We start from the raw sequence: 23,915 nt of genomic DNA, 5'->3' as shown, positions 1-23,915 counted from the left end.
ATTAATTTTCAACTATAACTAACTAATCTTCAACCATAACTAACTAATCTTCAACTCCCTCAGAGACCCAAGAAGGGAATAATTAGCTAACAAAAATAAAAAACAGGAAGTGCATGCAAGCAACTTCCAAAAAATTTGTGAGTTGACAGAAACAGCCAGCTGCCTGGGCAGTCACCTGAGGTTTCTCCATAGTGTTGGGGCATCATCTTCAGCCTATAGGCTTAGTGTATCTGACAGACTCATTTGTGAAGTAGGATGTACGCTAGGTCAACAGTTCAACCTCACATTGGGTGAGAGCAGTCCACGTACCAGAAACACCTGAATTCCACTAGTGTCCTGTCATGATTCAGGATTTTAAATTCTGGAAATTGTTGACAGTTTTTTAATTCAGCTGTCCATTCTTCTTGGCTGTGTATATATGGCTTCATCTCAGCATCCCCTTCTTCTCCACATCCCTCTATTAAATGCCAGTCTACTTTTGAGAGGCATGAGCTTTCAGCTGCTGTTCCATTGTACAACAGAATCCATCGGCCCTCTGCCTGTTAAGCTGCCTTCGAAGAAAAGGGCACCGTACCTTTTCCGGATGCGAAGGCCACTTCAGGGATGGGGCCATATTGTCCTGGCCTCAGAAGATGCCTTTTGATAAAGCCATAACCACACTTGTTTTGGCAAGAATCAGTAGTCCCTTGTTTCGTGATCTGTCTGTCCATTTTGTCCTGTTGATTCGAGGATACTTTGTTGTCCAGTGGCTAACTTTTGCCAAAATGAAAGTTGACTCCATATGCAGTTTCTTCAATGCCCATATTTTCTCTGAAGTAGATTAGTACTGCCAGGAGCCGACATGTCTCAAAAAAGAAAAATTTTCTAAGTTATTAAAACATTTTAAATGCCATATTCTATAGATCTCTGAAGGGTTTGAAGATGACCTGTCTAAAACATCTCTGCTCAATTTTTAAAACATATCTAATATGACTAAAAGTTCTATTGTAATGTCTAACTACTAACTTTCATTTCTTTATATCCTAATAGTTGGTAATAATAACATTCAAGGATCAGAAATTTGCATTACATTGTTAAATGAATGGTATAAATGCAATTAGAAATATACATATAGCATTTTCTAACAATATCAGTTTCAAATTTGTATACAATATAAAACAATTCAATCCAATGTAAAGTATTTAAAACTAGTAATTGTCTTTTTCTTTTCTTTCTTTCTTTTCTTTCTTTCTTTTTTTTTTTAAACAAGAACCTTAAATCTAATCTCCTTTGCTTAGCCTTTTCCTAACCCTTGACAATAACTTGTAACCAACCCCCTAAATACTGAAAATTATCCCAGACCCAAAACCCATTGAAAAGACCAAAAAACCACCCGCCCCACACCACCTCTTTGGGAATGTGGGCGTTGTATTCTTAAAATTGCTTCCTGCTGGGTATGGGCGAAGTTTTCTTTATCCTGAAAGAAAAATTTTAGGTTAATTGTCAAATTCTAGGAGAGGTAACTATATCCTTCATTATCCAGTCTGTGTATAATGCCAAAGTTCAGGGTTTATCTCAAGTCCTTATTCAAGTAGTCTTTGAGACTGGATCATCTCAGCTAGTCATCTCAAATTTGCTCTGAGCACCTTGTAGTTCAAAGCTGATCTGTGGATGATGTTTGTCAGCTTAATGATATTATTATTGTCCACGTGGAATTGTTGTTGTTGTGGGGCCCCATCTTCTTTCTGGAGACTTCAGTTGATGTTAGGCCTGGCCGTGATTTCCTGCAGAAAACTGATAAGAGACTCGAACACAAAAACATATATATGCAGCTAGCCTTTTTTCTAGAATTAGTTAGTACTCTATGTGACCATTCATATCTTAACAAAGTTTAAAATGTATATATATATATATATTAATCTTGTAAATTTTGATATAAAATTTATACTTTAAGAAAAGTTTAAAGAATCAGAATAGAATCAAAGAGTTGAGATTAGTAATAGAATAGTCCCTTAATTAATTTTGCTTTTGTCCTGTACCATAGCAGAAGATGGCTCTTATTCTGGCATGATACAGGGAGTTTGCATTTACCTTTTAACAACATGCTTGATTTTAAAGAAGGAGAGAGCCATTCTCCAACTCCAAAGTCAGCTTTAAATTTTAATTGAACTGGGACTGTTAGAAGACCAATAGTGTTAAATCTTTAGAGAAAAGCAGAAACAAACATTTAGGAAGACATAAAATTTTTTTAGATAATATATACCCATACACCGTTTCACTCTGTTTCTTGGGATAGATGATTTGTCCCTTTTCTTCAGTTGTCTCATTTGTCCAGTGTTCTTCAGATTCCTTAACCTTCATTCTCCTAAAAGATAAAAACAAAAACCTTTCCCCAAGACTAATTTTGGGGATGTTCCTTTTTGGCAAGTTATTATCTGATTAAATGAAAAGGCATGTGTTATTGATACAAGTTAGTTTAAATTGGATGTTCATGCTGGTTGATGAACTATCACCTCCTCTAATTAAGAGGTCTCTCTTGTTCAAATCGAACCTTTATCAATTTTGATGGTACCCACAGCTTATCTTCTCCTGTAGAAACAAAAGCAAAACCTCGTCCCCAATGTAATACATACCCTGGTTTCCATTCTGAGGTCAGCACATCCTTAAAGTATATAGGCTGATTTAATTCTGTAGTTTTTTCTATTATCCAATGTCTCTCTGCAGCTGTTGTTCCTTTCTCATTGGCATTCAGAAAATTCAAAGTTAGAAGAGCATTATGCAGTCTATTTCTGGGGTTTTTGTTACCCATTTCTGTTTGTTTAGCATATCCTTTAGAGTTCTGTTTGATCTTTCTATAACTGCTTGACCTGTAGGATTATGTGGTATGCCTGTAATATGCTTTATATTGTAATAAGCAAAAAACTGTTTCATTTTAACAGAGACATATGATGGAGCATTGTCAGTTTTGATTTGTGCAGGTATACCCATGATGGCCATAACTTCTAGCAAATGAGTGATTGCAGAATCAGCCTTTTCAGAACTCAAAGCAGTTGCCCATTGAAATCCTGAAAAAGTATCAATGGTGTGGTGTACATATTTCAGTTTTCCAAATTCTGCAAAGTGAAACACGTCCATCTGCCAGATTTCATTTCTCTGAGTACCCTTTGGGTTACATCCTGCTGGTAATGGCGTTTGATTGTAGAAGGAACAAGTAGGACATTTCTTTACTATTTCTTTGGCTTGTTGCCAGGTTATGGAAAAATCCTTTTTTAAACCTTTACTATTGACGTGATGTTTTTTATGAAATTCTGAGGCTTCCAGCACATTTCCTATCAATAATTTATCAATCTCATCATTGCCTTGTGCTAGAGGGCCTGGCAGACCAGTATGGGATCGAATGTGAGTTATATATAAAGGATGATTCCTTTTCCTGATTGTATCTTGTAATTGAATAAATAGTGAAGTTAATTCTGAAGCATCAGGGATAAATTCTGCAGTCTCAATATGTAACACCACTCTTTCAGCATACTGAGAGTCAGTTACTATGTTGAGAGGTTCTGAAAAATCCATTAATACCAACAGAATAGCATACAATTCTGATTTTTGAACTGAATTATACGGACTTTGAACCACTTTACTTAAATTTTCTGATTTGTAACCTGCCTTTCCTTCTTTGTTGGCATCTGTATAAAATGTACGAACTCCAGATATGGGTTTTTGCCGTACAATTTGAGGCAAGATCCATTCAGCTCTCTTTATAAGATCAATTCTATTGCTTTTGGGATATTTGCTGTTAATTTCTCCCAAAAAATTACTGCAAGCTCTTTGCCAAGGTTCACTTTCTGTCCATAATTTTTCAATGTCCTCCTTAGTTAATGGTACGACAATTTCTGCTGGGTCTATGCCTGCTAATTGACGAAGTCTCAATTTTCCTTTGTAAATCAAGTCAGAGATTTTTTCCACATAAGTTTTTAATTTTTTATTTGGTTTATTTGGTAAAAATATCCATTCCAATATAATATCTTCCCTCTGCATTAATATTCCAGTAGGAGAACGCCTAGAAGGTAAGATAACCAAAATGCAATCCAGCTTTGGATCAATACGATTCACGTGTCCTTCATGCACTTTCTTTTCTACCAAGGCTAATTCTTTCTCAGCTTCAGGTGATAATTCTCTTGGACTATTTAAGTCCTTGTCACCTTCTAAGGTTTTGAACAAATTAGTCAGTTCATCATTTTTTACCCCAACAATAGTTCGTAGATGAGAAATATCTCCAAATAATCTTTGAAAGTCATTAAGAGTCTGTAGTCTATCTCTCCGAATTTGCACCTTTTGGGGTCTAATTTTTTGTAGCTCTATTTTATATCCTAAATAATTAATAGAATCTCCTCTTTGTATCTTTTCAGGAGCAATTTGTAATCCCCAGCAAGGCAAAATTTTCTTTACTTCTTCAAACATTATTTCTAAAGTATCTGCATTTGAGTCAGCTAGTAAAATATCATCCATATAATGATAAATTATAGATTTAGGAAATTTTTTACGTATCACTTCCAATGGCTGTTGTACAAAATATTGGCACAGAGTTGGGCTATTCAACATTCCCTGTGGGAGGACCCTCCATTGAAATCTTTTAACCGGTTGAGAATTATTATAAGTAGGCACTGTAAAAGCAAATCTTTCTTTGTCTTTTTCTTGTAAGGGTATTGAAAAGAAACAGTCTTTTAAATCAATAACTATGAGAGGCCATCCTTTTGGTAACAGAGTAGGCAAAGGCATCCCAGATTGTAGAGAGCCCATTGGCTGAATTATTTTGTTAATTGCTCTAAGGTCTGTTACCATTCTCCATTTACCAGATTTCTTTTTAATAACAAATACAGGAGAATTCCAAGGGCTGGTTGATTCTTCAATATGCTGAGCATTTAACTGTTCTTCTACCAGCTCTTCTAAAGCCTGGAGTTTCTCTGTTGTTAAAGGCCATTGTTGGACCCATACAGGCTTGTCTGTTAACCATTTTAAAGGTAGAGCTGTTGGTGTCTTTGGAAGATCATCAGTTATTGTGCCCTGTTCTTGTATAATATGGATGGCTGGTGACCACTCATTAGAACAATATCTTCTAATATTTCTCTCAGTAACATGTGCTAGTTTATGATTTGTTTCTGAGATTGGAGGGATGTTAATCTGAGTATTCCATTGTTGCAACAAGTCTCGACCCCACAGGTTCATAGTTATGTTAGCCACATATGGTTTTAATTTTCCTCTCTGTCCTTCTGGACCTATACATTCGAGCCATCTTGCACTCTGTTTCACCTGAGATAATGTCCCAATTCCTAACAGTTGAACGTTTACCTCCTGAAGAGGCCAAGTTGGATGCCAAAATTCTGGTGCAATTATGGTAACGTCCGCACCTGTGTCTACCAGACCAGACAACAAAACACCATTTATTTTTATTGTTAATTTTGGTCTTTGTTCATTAATAGAAGTTTGCCAAAAAATTTTCTTTATGTTTTCTCCTGAATTTTCTATTCTCTCTGTTTCATCATCCTGACCAGCATGATTTATTCCAATAGGCATTTGGTTATTTAATCGCTCTCCAGAGCAGGCATTTCCTCTATGGCTGCAGGAAAGGTTTGAACTGGATTTGCACTGGGGGCCTGCCTGAGGCCCCTCTGGGAGTTTCCCGAAGACTGAGGCAAAGGATTACCCTGTCTGTCCTTTGTTGATCTACATTCGTTGGTCCAGTGTTTTCCCTTACCACACCTTCTGCATACTCCAGAAGGAAGGGGCATTCTGTTGCCATTGTTCCTTGAAGAAACATTGTTTCTGGGAATGACCTGTCTACAGTCCCTTTTCAAATGTCCTTGCTTTCCACATCCAAAACATCTAACACTCCTCAAACCTTTTGAAATTACTTCTCCTACCCATGTATCATCATGCTCATCAGCTTCAACATTAATTGTTTCTCTAATCCAATCTTCCATAGGTGCAGATCTTGCCCTTAATGGCCTGATTATTCTTTTGCATGCTGCATTCGCATTCTCAAAGGCCAAAGATTCAATTATTGCCTTACTAGCTTCTGAATCCGAGACCATTCTCTTTACTGCTGAAGCCAGTCTTTGTAAAAAATCTGTAAAAGACTCTTTTGGGCCTTGCATCACCTTTGTAAATGACTCAGATTTTTTTCCTGGTTCCTCAACTCTGTCCCATGCATTCAAGGCTGCCGTTCGACATAAAATTAGGGTTTGGACATCATATAAACATTGTGTTTGTGCTGAAGCATATTGGCCTTCGCCCATAAGCTGATCCTGGCAAACTTGTATTCCTTTATCCCTCCATTGTTTTTCTATGTTTTTAGCCTCCTCCTTAAACCAAGTCAGAAATTGAAGTCTCTGGCTGGGTTCCAGAACACCTTGTGCAAGGTCCCGCCAGTCCTGTGGTACTATCCTATTATATGTTGACCAAGAGTTTAACATTTGCTTTACATATGGGGAATGCATGCCATAAGATACTATTGCCTCCTTAAACCTTTTTAAATCCAACATTTCAATTGGAGCCCAATTATTTTGTGTAGCCATTTGATCAGGCATCTGCTGTACGGTTACAGGATAAATTAAGGGTGACTGTGTGAAAACAGGCTTTCTTTCTGCAACCTTATGATCCCGACTTGAAACAACTTCACTGTTAATTTCTTCTGTCTGAATTTTTACAGGTTTAACAAGTTCTTCTAAAGCTGTTATCCTGGCACTTAAATTGACTATCTTTTTAAATATTAAAATGTGGATTAGCATAGTGATAAGGTGCATAATTCCACCAATACTAATATTATATAGTTGTTCCATTGCCAGACTGCCTAAAATTTCGAACAAAAACCAATTTTCTTCCAATGTACACATAAAACCCATTTTTTTTTAATGTGGAAAAAAATTCTCTTTTAGATAGTTTCCTTTAAAATATCTGATATATTATGACTTACCAAATCTGCGTAGAACAGTAGAAATCCGAGGGGATTTTCAAAACAGCCACCTAGTGTCCCAGGTGTAAATCCAAAGAGAAAGAGAGAGAGAGAGAGAGAGAGAGAGAGAGAGAGAGAGAGAGAACAAGAAAGCGTAGCTGGCTAAAGTTTAAATGCAGCCACGTTTTCCCTCTTGTGCCGAGTCAAGGCTTGGGTCTGACTTCCTTAAGCTCCGACCACGTGCGTTGGCTTTACAGGCAGGGCCCTGTTTGGCAGGGTAGGTCTGAGTTGTTTGTAGCACCGGTTTTAAGCAAGCAGGCTTTAAGCAAGCAGCTCAGTTAGTCCGGCCTGAGGCCAAGGACTAGGGGGCCGCCGCTCGGACTAGGAAGCCGGCGCTCGGACTAGGACGCCAACCGCCCGGTCTGCCGCCCTTGCGGGAAAGCGGACCTGCCGCCAAGCCAAGCGGTTTTTAATGGATTCTTGTCACGTTGGGCACCAGATGTTGATGTAATCAACCGTCTTATTAAATAAGAAACACAGAAACAATGTAAAAGAGAAAGCCGAGAGGTCAGAGCTCAGAGCTAAAATCTCACCCTTCCTCCTGCTGTCCCAGCTTCGCGAAAGAGAGCTACTTCCTGTCTGTTCTTTTTTTTATAGTATGTTGTTCTGCCTTCTCATTGGTTGTAAACCCAAACACATGACTGCCTCGTCACTGTCTGAATGTACAGCCCCCTAGGTCTCAAAGGCATATGTCTCCAATGCTGGCTATATCCCTGAACACACAGATATCTATGGGATTAAAGGCGTGTGCCACCACCGCCACACTCTTGCTATGGCTCTAATAGCTCTGACCCCCGGACAACTTTATTTATTAACATACAATCAAAATAATATTTCAGTACAATTAGATTACCACCACAGAGGTATCCTTCCTTCTGTACCAGCAAAATCCACCAATTCAACCTTAAATATAGTAAGAGGGATGCTGCCTGTTCACAGTGTAAGACAGTTCTCTGCTGAAAACAAAGCAGGAGATCCAATAGAAAAAGATGGGTGAAGCATTTCCTTTAGAAGACTTGAAAGTAGGACTTCTTTCTCTGCCCATCTGGGGCATGTGCAACTCATCCGAACACTAAATAAGTCCCTTTATAGGCTCCAATCCAGAACTGTCTTTCCCAAGGACAGTTGGAAACATTTGTTTGGAATGAATCACCTCAGAGGAGAGGAATGGTCCCACTGTCAGGGAAGATACAGAGTCACCTCTAGCCAGAAAGATGAAAGACTATTTTTCTCTTTGGATAAAGACAGTCCACACAGATGGTCACTCCAGTTAGAACCCCTTGTCACAAATGGTGTTGTCCATGCCCTTTGCTGGATGAGTGGTTAATTCTTCTTTTTTCCTTTTATTTATTGTGTGTGTGCATGTGTATATGTATATAGGTGTGTACACGTGGAGGTCAGAGGATGACTTGCAGGAATCCATTCTCTGCTTCCATCATGGGGGTTCTGGGAACTAACTCACGTTGTCGGGTTTGGCTGCAAACTGAGCCACCTCACTGGCCCCTGATTCTTTAAAATAAATAAGTAAATTTATGTTTTGTGTGTGGGTGGGTGAGTAAGAGTACATGCTATCACTGTCTTATTCCTACCAACCATTACTTAGCCTTTTTTTTTATGCTTCAATAGTTCCTCATCTTCCCACACTCAACACATCCATTCACACAATTCAGACATCCATAGAAAATTTGAATTTTATTCTAAGAAGACAAACCCTACATCTCTTTAGTGCTGAAGGAGACTTGAGCTCTCCCGTTCCAAGTGTGTTTCTTTGGCCCACTTTAGAGTTGGTTGTTCAGGGTGAGAATTGACTTCTGCAAACACAGAGACTCTGAAAAGCTGTCCCTTCATGAAAAGAAATTGACATCTACGTGCCTAGTTAGTTTTTAAAAAAGAGGGGCATGTGCAAACAGAGCTTTTCTTGTCCAATAACCCCCTTTGGGCTTAGGAGAAATCTGTCCAGAAGTGTTGGGGTTTCCCAGATAAAGATTGACAGAGGTGATTGTTAGATGAATATCTACATAAAAGGCAACCACCAGTTTCCTTTCCTTTACAGAGGCCCTCAAAAATGCTTGTGTTCCCCATAGTTTACTTCCCCAGTAGAAAAAAAGTGAGGGTATGTGAGCTTGTGAATTATGCGGGGCTGATGGGTAACTACACTCCTGAGGTGTTTCTCCAGTGCACTGATTCCCATCCCCTCCTTTGCACATTAATAAACATGTTTGCCTTTTTCCTGTCTGATTTTTGTCCGTCTGTTGTGAGAAAACTTTAGGAGACCACAGGGAAATTATCCTTTGCCCCATCGAGTAACCCAGTATGGATTTCTCCTTTGAGTGAGTCGCATGCATCTTTTCAAATTCTCACTGTTGAAATGGGCATTGCTTCTTAGTCTGGTATTTATGTCTTCTTTCTGTGTTCAGAACTCAGGTCTTATGTGAAACATAGGAACAATATCAATAATATTAAAAATAAACCCCAGATCTCCTAGTTCTGGAAGCCACCACATAAAGGTCAAGGATAGAAAGTAACCTTATTATTAAACAAATATGACACGAGAATGTGACATATATCACAGGCAGGGAGCAAGGAGACTGCCAACATAGGAAGAAGGCTCTTTGCTACAGTCAAGCCGATACAAGCCATGACACACTTGCTCTCAAAGAAACAATAATCTAGCTAGTGAGATGGCTTAACGAGGTAAAGGATATTGCCAAATGAGCCTGGCATCATGCATTTGACCTCTCAGAACCCACACAGATATGGAGGGACAGAGTCAGTTCTGCAACGTTGTTCTCTGTCCTACACTTGTGTCCCAGCCAGTTCAGCCCTCTCTGTGGATGCGGATTGATCAGCAAAGGACCTTGGGTTTCTGATCTTTCTATTCCTGCTTCCTGACTGCTGGGGTTGCGGGATCATCAGACCTGGTGCTGATCAAACCCAGGCCTCATGCATGCTAGGCAACTGACCTACATCACAGCCTCCTCCCCTTTCTTTATAGATTTCTTAATATTCCCAATGATTCTATTATTTCATAGGAACAACTAGACTATGAGAAGTCATTGAGTATGATCTTTAAGAAAAAATTAAAGCTCAGGGGCTGGAAAGTTGCCTTAGTGGATAAGAGTGCTGGCTGCCCTTTTAGGGGACCAGAGTATGTTTCCCAGAGGCCATGTCTGGTGACTCACAACCACCTATCACTCCAACTCCAAGGGACTCACTACCCTCTTCAGGCCTCCAGAGGCACACACCAACCCACAGGGCACAAATTCACAAAGACACACAAGCATGCACATAAATAAGAATAAAATCTTTGAAAAAAAAATCAAAACTCACTATCTGACTAGGGCACATTTTAAGGCATCACTGAGTTAAGGCCAGCACTGAAAATTCGGATTTCTCCCCCAGTCCCATTTGAGAGTTTGGAGGAAAGGAGACATTTGATCAATGGTGAAATGAGGCTCTGACGCAGTCTGTCTCCGAGTTAGCATATGGCAGCAGCGCAATTCAAGGTTTTTGGTTAATGGGGATTAACAAAGCCAGCTGGAGCCTCTGTCAGTCATTCAGAAAGAGTCATCTGCAGAGGTAGCTTTAAAAGCCTTTTTGTTGTTGATTCCTGAATTTTTGCATTTCACCTGTCTTAAGGGAAATGGATTTCCCATTAATCCTTGAGGAATAAAATTGACCTAAGCCTTTCCTGGAATTACATGAATGAGTTTTCATCAAATCTAGAGCTTATGCAAGCATTTCCCAAGGTAAACACTAAATAAATAAATAAATATACAAACAAACAAATAAACGTTCCTTTTTGCGGAGTTCAGTTGTTTCCCTGAAAGTTTAGTCCTCAAAGTGAGGACTCTATGATCAGTGCAGTCCCTCAGACCTGAAACTCTCACCCCTCAATGCCTGCCATAAGGTAGCTTCGCTAGTCTCCAGGCTTCTTCAGCATTCTTTTCTCAGGGGTCTCTTGTCTAAGCAGGGTTTGACTTGGTTATAATACCGCGTGGAAGGCCCATGAAGTCTTCAGTGGACACTCAGCATTTAGTTATACCTCATCTAAAAATCCTTGCTTTGTTCTTCTTCCTCCAATCTAGGACTCTTTTGTCATGGCCCAGTCCCAGCCCCAACTCATCCACTGCTTTACAGGCCTTCCTATAAAGGAAACTGCTCCATTTTCAGTTCCGTTACTGCTATGACAGTCCTGACTGTGTTGTATTGGGAGGATTCCTGAAGGACTTTGGAACTCAGGGCTAGAAAAGCCACTGGATGTTCAAACTGGTGGGTTTTCCTGCGGGAGCTTGGAAGGTAAGAGTATTGAGAGCAGTGCAGATGACGGCAGCCTGGCTTGTGTAGTTCAGGGGGAGGTTTGAAAGTCACTCAAAGATTCTACCGGGGCCATTTGCTCTTTTGGGCTGAGAGTATGTGCTTCCGGTTAGCTGGGACTGAAGAATCAGCTGTGACTAACAAGAGACCAAAACTGCGGAAGGAAAATCTTTGCTCTACTGGGACAGTTAATGCTGGTCAGCCGAGCTAAGAAATTAGCGACGATTAAGAAGAGACCAGCATCATTGAGGTGAAAGCTTCTAGAAGTATTTCCTCAGAGTCAGCACAGAGAAGCTGTGTTCCAGAGGCAGGCGGAGGAGCAAGGCAGTAAGCAGCACCCCTCCATGGCTTCTACATTAGCTCCTGCCTCCAGGTTCCTGCCCTGCTTGAGTTCCTGCCCTTGTTGCTTTTGAAAAGGAACTGTTATATATGGACCAATAGCAGTGGGGTCCCCATGGGACTGGGCCGGGCTGTCTGGATAGGCGAGACAGTTGTTTAGTTTGAACCGTTTAGGGAACTGTCTATAGATCCATCCCTGGTGCATGAGCGGGCTTTTTGGAGCCCACCGCCTAAGGTGTGACACCTTGCACAGCCTTGGTGCAGGGGTAGGAGCTTGGACCGGCCTCAGCTGAATGTGCCAGGCTCTGCTGACTCCCCATGGGAGACCTTAACTTGGATGAGGTAAGAATGGGGGGTGGGTTGACGGGGGAGGGGGGATCTGTGGTTGATATGTAAGACGAATAGAAAATTTCTTAATAATAATAATAATAATAATAATAATAATAATAATAATAATAATAAAAGAACTGTTATATAGAATTGTGGATGAAATAAACCTTTTCTTTCTCAAGTTGCTTTTGGTCACGGTGTTTCATCACAGCAATAGTAACACTAAGACACCACTGAAAGTAAAAATGAGTCTTTTCACTGTTCTCCTTTTTTAAAAAATGTATGGAATATGCCCTTCTGTACTTTCCTACTTTAAGAGTAGGGAAGCAACTCTGTAAATAGCAGCATGGCACCATCTTGTTTCTGAATAGATAGTGGCCATACAAGTCCTTATCTCACACAAGGAATAAGTTCCTCTAAATAGATATCCTACTTATGCCCAATGGACAATTAGCACACTGTAGCTCATCCTAACCCTTAACAGAAGGCACACACCTTCACCTTTTTAAGGTCACTCTCTTAGCTAATCTTTTTCATCTTTTTTTTGGAGGGGGGTGGGGGATGCAGCTTTTGAGACAGGGTTTTTCTGTGTAGCTTTGCGCCTTTCCTGGAACTCATTCTGTAGCCCAGGCTGGCTTCAAACTCACAGAGATCTGCCTGGCTCTGCCTCCCCAGTGCTGGGATTAAAGACGTGCGCCGCCACCACCACCCAACTCTTTTTCACCTCTTGACTAATAATTGAAGCTTTTGAATGTGTATTAGTAACTGTTCGCTCAGTTTTATTTTTCTTATCAGGGAAAGGAGACTGGGGAAGTAAGGTGGGGAGATGGTAAAAAAAACAAACAAACAAACAACAACAACCAAACCCTGCTGATTACAAGACTATTTTCCCAGGGAAGCATCAGGGCCACAGTTTACCTTATCATTAAAACTGGCTGGGGCCAGGATAGTGGCCTTGAATAATTAAGTGCAAAAGCTGTTGTACCCAGAGTTCCCCAAAGACCACCAAAAGAGACCAAATCCAATGCAAAAGAAAAGATTTTTTTTTTTACTGTTGCGAGTTAATCCAGGCCTCTCTATCCATCTGATGCAGCAGCAGGAGCAGGAGAGACCTTGAGTAGCAATGGGACAGGGTTTTTATAGGGGGTAAAGCAAGGGGGGTCTTGGGGTCTATAGACTGCATAGGAACAGACTCAGGATTGGTTTATGCAAGTGGCAATCATGTTAGTAACTTTTAATTGGCTAGGATTAGTTGGGGTTACAGTTACCATTTTGGGGCAGACCTAGACAAGTCGCAGGCTTTGTCCTTGAGCTGCTGTGGAAGGTGGCTGGCCTCTTCACCAAAAGCAACAAGTAACACACATGAGGAGGCGTGAAGAAAAGAGCCCCAAGCCCTCCCTTTCTCAGGGTTCATTCAACTTTCCCCTTTCCCACACGTTCCTCAACTGCCCCCCCCAGCCCCACTCCCCACCCCCCAGTCAGGGAGGCAGAGGCAAACACAACTACTTTTTCCTTGATGGTTTCCACCAAAAACTTTTCTTCTGGTAAAAATTTGGTGCTATATTATTGGAGTGGCTACACCTTTGAGCTGAGAGACCTTGTACTTGTGTTATATCTTTCTTTTTTTGAGTCCCAAATATATTTTACAAATACAGGTTGGGCTGTTAGCAGCTAACAATTGTCAGAGAAGGGAGAGACATTTTATTCTGTGGTGTTGCCAGTGTTGGGCTGCCCATGCTCTGGTGATTGCCCTCCCATGCGTGTGCAAGGAATTCTCATTGAACTTAGAAAAGTAGAAGATGAGCTATCTTGGAAGACAGGGTAAACAAGAGGGTGAGGGAGAAGAGAAAGCCATGGGGTGAATGCAATTAAAATGCATTATATAAATGTATGCAATTGTAAAAAAACAAACAAACAAAAAATAAACAAGCAAAAACAGGTTTATGTAGCTAAAGTTTTTTTCTGGTCCTGCTCAGCCCCCACAGACCCTACAGCCACTTATAAAGTAATCACTCAGAAGCTTATATTAATTAAAGGTGCTCAGCCATTAGCTTAGGCTCACTACTGACTAGTTCTTACACTTAAATTCAGCCCATTTCTGTTAATCTATATGTTGCCACGTGTTCTATGGCTTTACCTCTGTGCCATTACATGCTGCTCCCTGGATGGCCTGCTGGCATCTCCCAACTCAGTTTTCCAACCTACCCACAATTCTCCTTGTTTGCTTATCCTGCCCATACTTCCTACCTGGCTACTGGCCAATCAGCATTTTATTTATCAACCAACCATTCATTCAATGCAACACATTCATAGCATACAGAGTGATATCCACAACAGGTTTAGTAAAAGCTATGAGTTAGGAAGAATCATAGTGAATCTTTTCAAGAAGAGAAACTCACATTACCAAAAGGCCAGGAAGAACCACACATTGTCCAGAGAGACCAGAACTGGAAACCAAATAAGTAATAAATATCTCTCAAATATGCTGAACATATTTTGAATAAAGTCAGTCTTCAAAGTTCTGGTGAAGTGCCACTTCCCAGCCAGAGACTGTGGAGTGACTTCAGTCTCCTTCACTCCTCCGAAGGTTCAAAGAGGTTTGTGAGGAATGCGCAGAGGCGTGTGTCATCTTGACCACTGAGAACTGGATCCTCAAAACTTAGACACTGCCCGAGACTCTCCACCTTTCACACTTTATAACTAAAGGATTGGTAGTTTCGTTTATAGGCCGAAAATTTTATGATGTACAAAATCTATTATTCACAAACATTCCTTAAAAGGTACAGTGTAAACATCTTGTCTCAATTGGAGGAGACTTAAGAATGCTTTCATGTTATATGCCCATGCCCTCAGAATATTATTTCTAAAGTTTACATTTCATCAGACAGCTTTCTTACCCAATCTGTTTTGGTTTTCTCAGTATTTCAGTGGATGAAGTGCCATTAAATTTATACTCCAGGAAGCTTTCAGAATTATCTCAAAAATATGCTTATCACTTTTTAATGTCACCAAATGTCATTTCCTGATGATATAAAAGTTCCTGATGACTTTATCATGTAAAAGTACATCATTAGGTTCAAAATGACCTCAGTAAAATTGATACTTCTAAAGCAGATGACAGTATGGCTCCAGGCAGAGAGCAAATTAAGTGATGAAACTTTGTAGATGAGGTTGAACACTACTCTATCAATTTGTTTAGTTATTTTTATTTTATGCGCACCAAGTGCATCCCTGGTACCTGTGGAGGTGAGAACAGAGTATCAGATCCTCTAGGCCTGGAGTTACAGATGGTTGTAAGTTTCCAAGTGGGTACTACACACTGATGTCTGGTCCTCTGCCAGAACATTAAGTGCTCTTAATTCCCCTACTTCAAGTTTTTAAAACATGAATTTTCTGCATTTCTCAAAAATCTTGAGGTTGCTTCCTTTACCTTTAAATAATGGAAGATTATTAAAAAGAAGAAAGGTAATTTAATATTTAGGGTCTCTAGAGCAACAGAATTGGTAGAATGAATCTCTTTCTCTCTCTGAATGACCAACGGGTTGTGGTCCAACTAGTCTAACAATAGCTGTCTACCAATGGAAGGTCCAAGAATCCAGCAGTTGTTCAGTGCATGAGGCTGGATGTCTCAGCTGTCTTTAGTATATGCTATATGCTGGAATTCCAAAGACGTCGTCTCTAATGCCAATGAAGGAATGGACTTGCCAATGAGAGTGAGGGCAACAGGCAAAGAGAGCAAGCTTCCTTCTTCCGTGTCCTTTAGATAGGCTGCCAGGGGAAGGTGTGGCCCAGATTCACGGTGTATCTTCCACCTCAACACTTCCAGATTCAAAGCGAGTCTTCTCGCTTCAAATTATCTAATTAAGAAAAGCCCTCACAGGTATATCCATACACTTGCAGTCAAGTTGATGAATAAGAACAGCCACCACAGGAAAAATGAGGGTTAGTGTAACTGAAAAGGTAAAAAATCTACCAATGCAGTAAGATTAGAAATGATCTTTACACAATAAATATTTTCAGAACATGAAATCCACCAACTGGACACTTGGCAAGAACAAAACTGGCAACACACGTCATGGGAACATATTCAGCTATATGAAAAATTACTATATACCAGCACTTAAAAAAGAGTTCAACTCCAAAGTCCACTTTGATGTTCGGCGTAGCTCAGCTATGGAACCTCTTAAAAGAGGGGGGGGGGGAAGAATTATAGGTTTCCAATATCCAAGGGCACCAAGTAAACATTTTCACTCAAAAGTGAGGAATAGGGGCCACAGAGAGGAGAGAAGGGACCAAAGGAAGACCAAAACTCAGCAAGACAGGTATTAAATCCTGTGGTCCCATATCTGGCATCTGGAGCTTTTGATGTGTGTGAACTCTGGACCATCACCCACCAAGCTCTGCTTACAGCACTATAGGACTTCTCTAGCCCTCACACCTTAATTTTTCCGAGTTCTTCCTACAAACTAATTCCGAGGGCTGAGGACCAGTGATCAGACTAAAGCCATCTCCCCACTTCTCTGCCACCATTTTCCGGGCAGCTCACATTCCATCACTTTGACAACACCTGGCATTAAACTACTTAAGGGAGGAAAGAGTTATTTTAGCTCAGTATTTCAGAGGTTTTATCCCAGCATGGTAGGTTGTTTGTGGCAGAGGAGAGAAGCTGAAGGTACCACAAGAGGGAAACAAATTCTACTACTTTTGAGTATTTAGACCTCTGGTCAAGGAAAAAACTGGTCTACACAATGAAACAAAAGGAAGAACTGTGGTCAAATGTGCATTGTGTTCAGTTATTTAGTTAATTAGTAAATGCATCATATGTGTATGCATGTGCTTGTGCTAGCACATACAGATGCCAAGGGGTGTGTGTGTGTGTGTGTGTGTGTGTGTGTGTGTGTGTGTGTTTATTTCAGAAGAGAGCTTTGTGGGAATTCGTTCTCTCCTTCCACGCTGTGGGTGTCCTGGGGATTTGAACTCCGATGGTCAGGCTTGGCGGTGTGTGTCTTTGACCTGCTTAGCCATCTCGCTGTCCTCGCCACCACATTTTTAATGAGACTGTTTGGCAGCAGTGCTTATGCCCAATCCCAGCTGCTGCCCACAAATGTGAGCTTGGTCATCTGGGTGCAGGCATCTGTAACTGGGGAATACACAGAGACTCAAGGCGTGCAATATAGGATCACAGTACTCGAGTTTTGTGGGCATTTTATTAGGTGTATGAACTCTTTACCTTCTAGAATCATATCACTGCTTCCGACAGAGGTATTTCTCCTGCCTGGGAACACATCAACACTATTTGTTCAATTTGAACTTCTCTCATCTCCACCTTCTTGGGAACCCTGATTCACAGCTCTCTGAACCTGTGTCTAATGGATTGTGATCCCCAAGACCCCAAATAAAGTCCCTTTGACTTTTGCAGTTTCACAGTTTGAGCTGACAAATAACATTCCAACAAGTGGTCAGACCTTCTGTAGATAGTCCTTGTAAATTTACCACAGTTGAAGCATCAAATCATTAGCAATAGAATGTTTGTTTGATTCCTTGCCAGTATGATAGTCTTTTGTCACAGAAAAAAAATGTTTATGCTTAATGAAAATGTAAGAGAAATCCAATTTTGGATTTTCTGCTTAAGCTTATCAAAAACTTGAATAGAAATACTGAGTTTGTAAAAGCAAAAGCCTTGAATCCCCAGCTTCCAAATAGTTATTTCATCTCTTCCACTCAGTGGGAGAAAGAAAGCTGGCACAGAAAATCCTAAAGCCATTACAGAGTTTGAAAATTACTCTACACTGTGTGTGAGGAGAGTACAAGAATTGCTTCTAGTCTCCTCATTGCTCTTATAGCAACCTTATTGAAGACAGACGCAGCTTAATTCATGAATATATTAATCATCATGAGTGCTCTGTTCATTAAAGAGACTGGACTTATCTGCTTAGTCACTAGGCCTAGTGGGAAGATCAACTAGACAAGTATTAATAATAATGATGAGAATTGGTTATGCTGTGAACATTGGATACAAGGTAGCAGAATAAAATGCCTTATGAGGAAGACATCAATAAGGGAGAGAAAAGTGTGCTACAGGATAGTACTGATGGAGGGGAAAATATATTCCCAGGCAAGATATAGTTAAGATAATAGTGAGGGCATAGTTCAGAACTGAGCATCAGGGGCAAACTAGATTAACAACTGGTGTCTTGTGTTTTTTTTTTTTAATATTCTTCCATTAATAATAGTCAACTAATTTCAAATTATCCATGTAACCACCAGGATATGGAAGTCATCATTTATGGACCTTCATAAGTCATCTCTCTCATCTGACACAAAGCTCTTTCAGTGTCTTAAAAGGGCCTGAGCAGATAAAATCCACCATTTTTCCCACTTCCTGATTCTGAAAAATTGCACATTATAAATTTTGACAAATTTAATTTGACACTAGCATATTAAAATATTCTTTTTATACTTACTGGATCCTGTGTCAACTATTAATAAATGAGTCTCACAAACTAGAACATCTATTTATATCACTAAGAACATATGTGGTATCACTTCAATTAATGCATTTAAAGAATGAAGGCTGAGCCATGAGGCAAGGGCTTCTAATTTAATACTAAATATTTGGTGGCTGGGATTATGACATTTACTTGTTTGGTAGTTGTCTTAGTTAGGGTCTGACTTACCACAGCAATAGCCCAGTCCCTGATACCAACTTTTGTCTTAGCTAGAATTTCTATTGCTATGAAGAGACACCAGGATCATGGCAACTTTTATAAAGGAAAGCACTTAATAGGGTCTGGATTACAGTTCAGAGGCTTAGTCTATTGTCATCGTGGTGGCATGCAGGCAGACATGGTACTGGAGAGGTAGCTGAGAGTTCTACATCTGGCTCCATCCGCAGCAGGAAGAGAGTGACAGACTGAGTCTGGCTTGAGCTTCTGAAACCTCCAAGCACACCCCTTAGTGACACACTTCCTCCAACAAGGCCATATGCACTCCGAGAAGGCCAAACCTCCTAAAGTGCCACTCCCTATGAGCCTATGGGGGCCATTTTCATTCAAACCATCACAGTAGCCCTTTTTTTTCTATGAAATACAGAATTTTCTTCCAATTTTAGTAAAAATAAATTAATGTATTGTAGTGGGTTTTTAAATGATGCAAACATATAAAGAATATTTAAAATAGTTTTAATTTCTCATTCAGAAATAAACTTAAAGGACTTTTCTCAAAACTGAAGACAACAGGGGCTTGAGAGTTGGCTTATTGATTAAAAGTACTTGCTGCTCTTGCAGAAGACTGGAATTTGAGTCCCGCCACTGACATGATGTGGCACAAAACCACCTGTAACACCAGCCAGAGCGGAATCTGATGCCCCCTTGTGGCTTCAATAGGCATACTCATACACATATACATACTCATACATACACACACATTTTTTTAAAAAAAGGCTTAAAAATAAAATAAAAATAATTTGAAGCCACATACAAAGAGAAATAGACCTGAATACCCATTAAATTAAACCCCTGGGCAAGTCTATACAACCTGTTTATTCTCATTATACCCTTATGACAAAAATTGCCATCCTGTAGTGTTTATGTTAATATGAAAACAATACACTTAATATTGTCATTATAAAGGTCTCCCATTATATCACCACATAACTTTCATGTCACTGTGATAAAACACCTACCATAAAGAAGTAAAGTGTAAAAATGTCTGTTATCATTGCTGTTATTGATGTTTTCAAATGTCCAGTTCTCAGTACTTGGATTTGTTAATTCTGGACCCCAGTCAGCACACCATGGTGGCAGAAGCATGTGGCAAAGGCCACTCACTACACAGTGAACAAAGCAGAAAAAAGAAGAGACTAGGTAGGCAGGCCTCCAGAGATCTATTTCCTCTGGGTAAGGTCCAGTTCCTAAAGTTTACAGCACTCACAAAATCTACACTTGAGTCTTTGAGAGGCATCTGATTAAAACCTTAACAACATGTAATAAGCATCATGTCTCTACAGTTTAATAGAAAGTTATAGTTACATTTGAAATAATTAAACTACAGAACATTTATAAAATAACCCAAACAAGTGGTTTTATATCTTTCATGAAAAAATTATTTGGAATACTTTAATGGAGCTTTTTAATATTCAATTGAAATTATAACTATTGCATTATTGTCTCAGACTCCAGTATGGATTAAAACAAGGTACATGAGAATGTTTGAAACTATCCAAGTCTAGATACATCTAACACAGCCAAAGAATGGGTTTGTGTGTGTGTGTGTGTGTGTGTGTGTGTGTGTGTGTGTGTGTGTGTTTACAAAGACATGAGCATAGTATAAAGAACTCAGCCTGGGATACTGTAGGAGACTTGCCAATTTTAAAGCCATTTTATGATTGCTTTAGCTGCATTAGATACTAACCTCAAGGTAGGAATGTTATTTCCTCAGGTCTTGATGGTTTCCTGTCTTCAGCACGTTCTGCTGCTACGGTTAAGGGGCTTTCCGCCATGGGACGGTTGCTTAGATACCCGTTTATGAAAGAGGTAGAGCTTCCTCACCCCCTTGACCTGTATCTACCCTGAGATGTTCTTGAATAAATGAGACTTGATCAGAATTCTGTCTTGTCTCCATCTCTCATGACTCTTGTCTCCCACATTCTCACTCCCCCTTCTACGGTCTCCGTTGACTTACCCGTGGGTCAGGACAGTATTAGCACAGCACTCTATGGTTACCAAGAACGAAGAGCTTTTACTCCAGGCAGGCTTTGAGTTTCAAGAAGAGAGAGTGAAATTAGGAAGACTAAGAAGTCACCATTATGAAAAGAGCTACCAATAGGGAGGCTCTGATGGAGGAACCCAACCAACTTGCAGCAGTTGTAGAGAAAGAGCTAATCACAGTGCTCAGACTTTAATGGCTTCAAACCTTCGAGTACTTACCAGTATATGCCATCGGCTGAGTCTAATCTGAAGCCTTTGGTGCAATCTGAAACAGCCCTTGTTTTTAGCACTAAGCAAAAAGCAAACAAAAGGTAAAAGTGTACCTAGCAGGCCAGGACCAATCCCCACTGTATTTGTCATATTCCTATTTTAACATTTCCTTTGATGGCAGTGCAAAACCACATGAAATCCGCTAGATAAGAGGCAGAATTTTTTTTTCTACCACTTCAGATAAGAGAAGATTGCTTAACGGGGCGATGTGGGAGGTTGTACCTGAGGCAGGATAATGGGAGCTGGTGATGCAGGATGCATTTTTTTGCAAGGCAAATGGGATAGGGCTATCTAAGCTTCTGGTGAATTGGCCAATTTGAGTAACTACATGAGCTCCTGAGCGTTGAACCTGTTCCTGTCAGTTTGGTATTTTAAGATATGGTACTGCATAATAATAGATTAAGATGAGTAAATGCAATGTATCAGACTATAAATTGACCATATTTTTGGGTGTTTATAATTTATATTATTCGTTTATTTACTAATCTATTTATTTTCTTATGCTAGGGATCAAATCCAGGACCTGGACTATAACAGGCAGTGCTCTACAAATGAGCCATACCCCCAGACTTATGCCTGGATTTTGAAATATCTTCTTAGAGCTGGGATTATAAGCATATCCTCTAACACCTGACTCCTAGCTTCATTTTTGAAAGCCATAGTGACTGGGTGGTAACATTCCATCTGATAGGGTTGCTCTCTTTCAGGAATTTGAGAATGTGTTCCACTCTCTTCTTGCTGACGTTGGTTTTTGACAAGATTTGTCCTGAAATCCCCCTGTCTTCGTTTCTCTGTGTTCTCCGTGGACAGCATGTGGCTTTTCTCTGCCTGTTTGTAAGATGTTCACTCTATCATTATTTTTCAGCCACGTGTTTTGAGTCCCAATGAGGTATTTTTCCATGATTCCTGTGCTTGGGAAGTCATTATTCTTCTTAGACTTAATAACTTGAGTCATACCACAGAACTGCTTCATAAAAATGTTTTTGTTTATGAATTACGTGTTACTTTTCTTTCTTGAGGAAAGCATTTTCTTAGTGGCTGGCTGGCCTCAAACATGAGGTTGGCCATTACTGTTCCTGCTTCCCTGCCTGCTGCTGCTCTGCCTCCACACTTGCAGGTACTCTGAAGATGTGTATATTGGGTCATGCAAGATATTTCCTCAGATAAGAATTTTTTTAACTTTCTTTTTCTCTATATTTATTTTGGGTGGTTTCTATCTTTATATCTCCATGTTTACTAATCTTGACTTTTTCGATTATAATTGGGTCTTAACCCACTCAGTTTATTCTTCTTTTAGCACATTCTAACTCCCAGTTTAGAAATGCTAGTTTATTCTTTTCTATCATTCCATGTTTTGAGTATTTTGAATGTCTGGACTATAGCTTCAATAACTATTTCAATGTCCTTCAGTCATAATTATAGCATCTGTTGGCTTCAATTGGTTACTGTTCTATTCAGTAAGAAACATGTATTCCCTTCCTCCTTGAAGGTGATCTTGGATACCAAAACTTTTCTGCCTGGAGAGCAATATTTTCTACATATATTCTTCATCATTACTTTGGAATGCAGTACATTTTTTAGAGATTTATTTCTAGAGATTTTTTGTATCTTCTTTTTCTGATTTGTTGTTAGAACAAATCTACTCCACCATGGAGTCGAGACCTTTCTGAAGTCTCCTCACTGCTCAGGGTATTGTAAGGTCCAGATGATGAAAGGCAAGACCATCTTCAGGTCTCTGTGAGTATTGAACATTATTCCTTCTAGTCCTCTGGTGACTCTTTTGCTCAGTCACAGTTGTGGTGGTATTGTGTTCCCCAAAATATTGTGTACTCTAATAAATTTATCTGGGGTCAGAGAACAGACAGCCACTAGATACAAAGCTAGAAAATGGTGGCACTCAACTTTAATCTAGCATCAGAGATAGAAATCCTCTGATCTCTGTGAGTTAAGCACATTGGAAATAGCAAGCATGGTGACACACGCCTTTAATCCAGAAGCAGCTTTAATCCAGGGAGTGGTGGTAGAAAGCAAAAGATATATAAGGCGTGAGACAGAAACTAGAAGCATTTGGCTGGTTAAGATTTTGGCTGGTTAAGCATTCAGGCTTTTGAGCGGTAGTTCAGCTGAGACCCATTCCGGATGAGGATGAGGACTCAGAGGCCTCCAGTCTGAGGAGACAAGACCAGCTGAGGATCCGGAGAGGTGAGATAGCTGTGGCTTGTTCTGTCTCTCTGATCTACCAGCATGGACCCCAATAACTGGCCTCGGGTTTGATTTTATGAATAAGAACTTTTAAGATTCCTGCTACAACAGGTAGTTTTCTCATACACATGCATGGATCCTAACTGTTCAGTCATCAAGAAAGAGTGTGTGTCTCTGTAAGATGTCCTTCTTGATATGCCTGGATGTTCAGTTGCCTCCTCAACTCAGGAGTCTGTCAAATTCCACCTGGTCCCCCTCACTGGGACTCATCCAGGGTCTTCTTCAGTGAGGTAGCCTGCCACAGTTGCTGGGATTTTGTCTGTTGCCTCTCTTTTAGGGTCATTATCCTTCCTTGATTCCCACCGTCACAAAAACCACTGTTTCCTCTGTTTTGTGATTTTTAGTTGGTTCGGGTGTGAGAACAAAGTCTATCACTGTCATTCCATTAGGTTGCTCCTTACCCCTTCTCTTTCCCACTCACCTGAGACACTAGAGATGAAAAGTCCACTGCTCTTCTGTAGTTTATAGCAGCTAGTGATGTGACCTGAGTAGCCCATCATAAGCACTAAATTATGTACACTAAGAATGAGTCAGTTTTCACTTGCTGCTGATAGGCGGCCTTCTTCTACTTCAGCTACCAGTGCTGCTATGGAGCGTTCACATCTCGTTAGATTCTCGCGAGGGTAGCAATGCTACACGCTGGAAGCATGGGGGAGTTTTGGAGACTAAGCCCATATTTCATCACAGACTCTCAGATTTGA

The sequence above is a fragment of the Peromyscus leucopus genome, chromosome 17, assembly GCF_004664715.2.
Source record: "Peromyscus leucopus breed LL Stock chromosome 17, UCI_PerLeu_2.1, whole genome shotgun sequence".
Classification (NCBI taxonomy): Eukaryota; Metazoa; Chordata; class Mammalia; order Rodentia; family Cricetidae; genus Peromyscus; species Peromyscus leucopus.
Note: the sequence above shows the minus strand (reverse complement) of the source record.